The sequence below is a fragment of the Hyalella azteca genome, unplaced genomic scaffold (genome assembly GCF_000764305.2).
Source record: "Hyalella azteca isolate HAZT.00-mixed unplaced genomic scaffold, Hazt_2.0.2 contig16492, whole genome shotgun sequence".
In the NCBI taxonomy this organism is placed as follows: domain Eukaryota; kingdom Metazoa; phylum Arthropoda; class Malacostraca; order Amphipoda; family Hyalellidae; genus Hyalella; species Hyalella azteca.
The window spans coordinates 23963-30294 of NW_025946313.1; positions in this window are offsets into that span (position 1 = coordinate 23963).

A 6332-nucleotide genomic window follows, 5' to 3' on the forward strand; every position below is an offset into this window, starting at 1 on the left:
ACGAAAGAAATCTTTGTGCATTCAATAGATAAGAGGATAACTAAATGATGCTATTAGTGAAATAATTATTGCACTAACAGTATTCACTAACAGGGAAAATAATACGAATTCGAATTTTTCGCACGAAATTAAAACGCTAAATTATATATCAACATTTAATTGTGTTCAAATAGCATCATCCGTACATAATCATCCTGCTTTTAATCAAATTTCCTATCATCATCCTGTAAATAAACTGAAATTCATTTTACTGAGAATTTTTCGTAATAAGTAGACAAACATACGTAGAATAATATTGAAAAATATTAAATAAATAAGGGCAGATTAAAAGCCCTTCTATTTTCTTGCAAAATAAATAAATTGAAATGATTTATTTATTGAAAATGAATGACTCTGGAGCTTTGATTGAATCTCATAATATCAAGCGATGAAAATTAAAAATTTAGGGGCGATGAAAATTAAAAAAATAAAGAAAGCAGTATAGATGAGAGAATTGAAGCAAAAAAAAAACAAAGATTTAATTGTTAACCTTTCATTCATTATGGCGGCCGGAAAATCTTCAGGAGACAAAATACTCAACATTTTTCTTGTAAACAAATTATTCCTCTATTTCAAATTTTACGCACAAAATGCGCCTCTATTTCATATTATTTCAAATCCCATAAACGCATTTCTCCTCTAATTCATATCATCTTAAATCTTAAAAAACAAATTACTCCCCTATTTAATTTTATTTCAAATCTTAAAAAACTACTCATCTATTTCATAGTATTTCAAATCTTAAAAAATTACTCCTCTATTTCATAGTATTTAAAATCTTAAAAGCAAATTACTCCTTTATTTCATTTTAATTCAAATCCTAAAAAACAAATTACACCTCGACTATTTCCTGTTATTTCAAATATTAAAAACAAATTACTCCTCTATTTCATATTATTTCAAATCCTAAAAAACTATTTTTCTATTTTATATTATTTCAAATTTCTTCTCAAGAGTTTCTGGAAGCGGTCGGTATTCCATTAGCAGGACATTATAAAAAAAACTTCCACTTAATGCACGATATTCTTGCAAGTTGTTTAAGAAGGTTTCTAGTAAATTCTCGCAATTTATATAGACTTTAAATAAACTTGTGGTATATACCGTCAACGACTTTGACAATGCTGCTCACAAACTTATCGAAAATTATGAGAAACAGAAGTCAAAGTGAGTTTTTTAATTAAAAAATTTCGAATAATTAAAAATTTCGAATTAAAAATTTCAACTCGAATGTAATCGCAAATTTTCAAAGTCAGATTATCAATTAAAATTCAGGTACAATAAAAATGATAGAACATAAATCGTGCAATTTCGTTGCTTGCAATTTCAGAAAGCTTCAAGGCCAAGAAACAAAAGCACAAACAACAACATCATCAACAACAACAGCAGCAACAGCAACAACAACAAACACGTGCTATAAAAAACAGCGATGACTGACAAAAAGCTACCAATGGCTGCTGGTCAAGCTGACTTCTGCAGACGATTTAAATGATTAAATACATTTAAATAATAACCAAATTTCTGAGATAAATAAAAACTTCTGTATCAGTAACAATAACATAAATAGCAACAGAAATGGCAATAACATGATCCAAAAGATAGTGACTATCGCAATACGTTTTACGAGCAAAAAATGTTATTATAACATATACATGTTTGAAATTTCTACATTATCTAAATTTCTAAAAATTCGATACTCTGATCATTTAGTTGAAACCAAATGATTTCATTTAAAATTCAACCCGACGTGAAGATTTTAAAAATTAAGTGACGATAATGGATTTTATCGGAGCTAGTAGAACCGTAACTGACTTATTGGCAAAAAAAAAACACTGCGTTTTTAATCATTATTCACTTAAAAATGTTATACGAAATCGAAAGTGTATACAATCTGCATAAATAATGCAACAGGGAACAACTACCGTGAAAAAATTAAATATTCAAAGCCAATAAAACAGTTAAGCACCAACGCCTTGAGCCTTGAGACTACGACTTGTGTCTTCACAAACGACTTTTGCAAGACTGACGCCGTTGCTAGCCCATTGGCACCATCTCCACTTTTTGTAACAAGAACATATATACATATATATATATATATATATGTTCTTATATACGTCTCTTATATATATATATATATAAGTTGTACATGCGCTGCAAGCATTGTCATGAGCAAGAGCTATACAGGGAAACAACTGACATGTCACTAGCTGCGTATGTAAGGCCGTGTAGGGGAGGGAGGCTAATATATTTTTATTCTTGCGGGAAACAATATATATAGTCTAATTAACGCTTGTGCGTATCATCAAATTAGAACTTGAGTGTATCTCTAAATTAATGCATGTGCGTATCGCCACATTAGATATGTGCGTATCTTTAAATTAATGCATGTGCGTATCGCCAAATTAACGTTCATCTCTATCACCAAATTAACTCTTGTGTGTATCATAAAATTAACGCTTGTGCGTATCGAATCAGTGTTACGTATGGTGTTATGTGTCGTCAAGTTCTTGAATTGGATTTACTATTCAAACAGCCAGAAAATGTCACAGCTTTTATTAAGTTCTTCAATTGAGGGCTAACCTGACCAAATCAATTCATCTTCTGTCCTTGGTAAATTAAAAATACACGTACACTTTGTGTACATATTTACTGGCTAACTAGCACGCAGTCAATGCACGTATATCTTACGAACCTTTTAATAATGTTGAATTTAGCACGTTGACGACATTGGCCTAAACACATATAATTGTTCATCAACTTTGCAAAGTCTGACTTTTTTCTTCTTGCGTACGACGCCAGCCGTACGTAGAGAAGATGATCGTTATTCGTGATTATACCATTGTAAAAATTTAATGAAAACTGAATTTACTTTTGCCTGCGACCATATTTATTTTTTTCATAGTTCAAGTGAGAGAAAATATTTGATACATCCTGTAGATTGTGTTCATTTACACCAAATTGGTAATGAAATTCAGAACACTAACGGAACGACTAATACGGCTGCGCAAATTAACGGTACTTTGTCAAAATACGAAACACTTAAAAAATACGAATACGTCACTATTTGGACAATAACACCCATTCATTTTCAAGATATATACATACACGTGCATGCGTAATCGTAGATGAGGAGGTGGTTCCCTAAATATACAAAGCTGGAAATGAATAAGAGTTGAAAAAAAATCGCGTGATCTACACTATCGCGTGATCTACATTATCGCGTGATCTACATTATCACGTTATCTATATTATCGCGTGATCTACATTATCACGTTATCTATATTATCGCGCGATCTACATTGTTGAGAGATCTACATTATCGATAATGACTATCACGTGATCTACATTATCTACATACATTAGCAATGAAGGCTTCAACCTTTGTACCCTGAGCGCTACAGGTGTTCGCGTGACGTCGGCCAAGAGTCTGCCCTCGGATCGATGCCTGGGAGACGAGGGCACAGAAATATCACGATAGACCCTCGGCATGAATAGACTGCCCTCGAACCCGTACCAGACGAGAATAAATAACTAAATGTTGAGGTACGGGTTGAAATAACTAAATGTTCACTGGCGAAAACACATCTCCAAGTGGGTATTATATATACTGCGGTGTGTCTCTGGCGATAACACATCTCGGTATGTGTCATAAACATAGGCGTGTCTCTGGCGATAACACATCTCGGTATGTGTCATAAATATAGGTGTGTCTTTGGCGATAACACATCTCGGTATGTGTCATAAATATAGGTGTGTCTCTGGCGATAACACATCTCGGTAATAGGTGTGTCTCTGGCGAAAACACATCTCGGTATGTGTCATAAATATAGGTTTGTCTCTAGCGATAACACATCTCGGTATGTGTCATAAATATAGGTGTGTCTCTGGCGATAACCCATCTCGGTATGTGTCATAAATATAGGTGTGTCTCTGGCGATAACACATCTCGGTTTGTGTCATAAATATAGGTGTGTCTCTGGCGATAACCCATCTCGGTATGTGTCATAAATATAGGTGTGTCTCTGGCCAGAATATGCCTTTGCCAAAGACGCATAATAAGTCGTGTGTCTTCGGCTACACTTCACATACCAATGTTTGGCATGAAAATACGTTGAAACGCTGAATATTAAATGCCGAAGAGATGAATATCAGGTATTAAAAGAATGTATGAAGGGAAAAAACGCTAAAATGTCTATTAGAAAAAAACGCATGTCTATTAGAATCTGATGAAATTAATGGTTTTCCTTGCTTGCATGCAGTTTTTAAATTAATGGAGAAATAATACATAAATAAATATATATAAATATAATATAAAATAAATAATAAATATAATAGCACCTACCATATCTGTCAGCGTGAGCTTCGCTGATGCTGCGCGGCACACGTGACATGACGAGAGTTCAAGTTTGATTTACACGAAAAAACGTATAGCTAGGCTGTGCAAAAAATTATTTCTTGCAAAAATTGTACAATGTGAAATAGTTATCTTTGAGTATATAAAGTTTGATTTCAAATACAACAGGGGTTCAGTGGTTCTAAAAAATAGTAAAAAAAATTAATTGACGGTAGAGAAGCAAGACACAGACACCATGTTTTATTATGTTCATCTTCCCCTTTTAGCGCAATTTATTCACTTCTTGCGTTACTTAAAAGTCATTTTGGTCATAAAAGTTCCATTCTGATTTACAGCACACTTTTTTGTACAGCTTATCCACTTTATGAATAATACCACACATTTGTGTAAGCCAACTTAGCCTAGTCAATTCCACTCAGTCATCTACACTCAGTCATCCACACCCAGTCATATGCACCTATTAATCTACACCCAGTCATATGGACCTATAGATCTGCACCCAGTCATATGGACCTATTAATCTATACCCAGTCATATGGACCTATTACTACACTCAGTCATCTACACTCAGTCATCTACACTCAGTCATCTACACTCAGTCATCTACACTCAGTCATCTACACTCAGTCATTCGCACCCAGACTCCGCACTCATTAATCCCCACCCAGTCATATGGACCTATTGATCTACAACCAGTCATATGGACCTATTCTGGATTATTTGGTTTCGTGTACGTATATTTTTTATATTAATCAAATGTATTGGCGACTACAAGTCTTCGTAAAGCATAAGTTTCAAATAAAAATAACAAATCTTCAAATCCATACAGGAAATGAGAATCAGCGGAATTACTTGCATCGCCAGCGTATCTGTGACAGGAATATTAATTGTTATTAATTGTGAAGGTCCTTGGGGTGCCTTCGCCCCCACCCCCAACTAGACAGAGGGGGGGGGATTTGAAGGTCGGCCTATGAGTTATTCTCTTCAGTAACGGAGAATTCCTACTTGTTATTCTATGCATTATTTTATTTTGAATAAGAAAATTCCTATGAATTTTATAACCGTTATTCTATTCAGTAACGGAGAATTCCTACTTGTTATTCTATGCATTATTTTATTATGAATAAGAAAATTCCTATGCATTTTTATACCCATTATTCTACTGTATTCAGTTACGGAGAATTCCCATGGCTTTTCGTATCCATTATTCTATTTTGCAACAGAAAATTCCTATGCATTGTTATAAGTGTTATTCTATTCAGTTACGGAGAATTTATAGGAGATAATCTTATCGTTATTCTATTCAGCAACGGAGAAAAACGCGACGACAGCTTAATTAAAGCCCAAAGTGTGTTGGTTATGAGGGACAAGAGGCTATCGTTGAAGTGGGTTCTGACGTGACAAAATATTCATCCATTTATATTCATTTCTGCATATATAGCAATAAGAGATTCATTCATGATTAGGTATAATTATTCACTGATTACTGGTGCAACTAGTGCTTCACTAACGAGAAAATGGCACACTAATAGCTCATGTGCAAAGCATATTGTTTAATTAATTATCAATAACACCACAACATCATTCATTTTACAGCTACATAAATTATGAAGCAATTATCTCACGCATAGTAACTGTTCACCATTCATGACTCTATTGCACCACTAATGATATTATTGCACTACTCGCAACACTATTGCACCACTATTAACACAGTTACGCCACTCATAACACAGTTACGCCACTCATAACAGTTACGCCACTCATAACAGTTACGCCACTCATAACACAGTTACGCCACTCATAACACAGTTACGCCACTCATAACAGTTGCGCCACTCATAACAGTTACGCCACTCATAACACAGTTGCACCACTCATAACACAGTTACGCCACTCATAACAGTTACGCCACTCATAACAGTTACGCCACTCATAACAC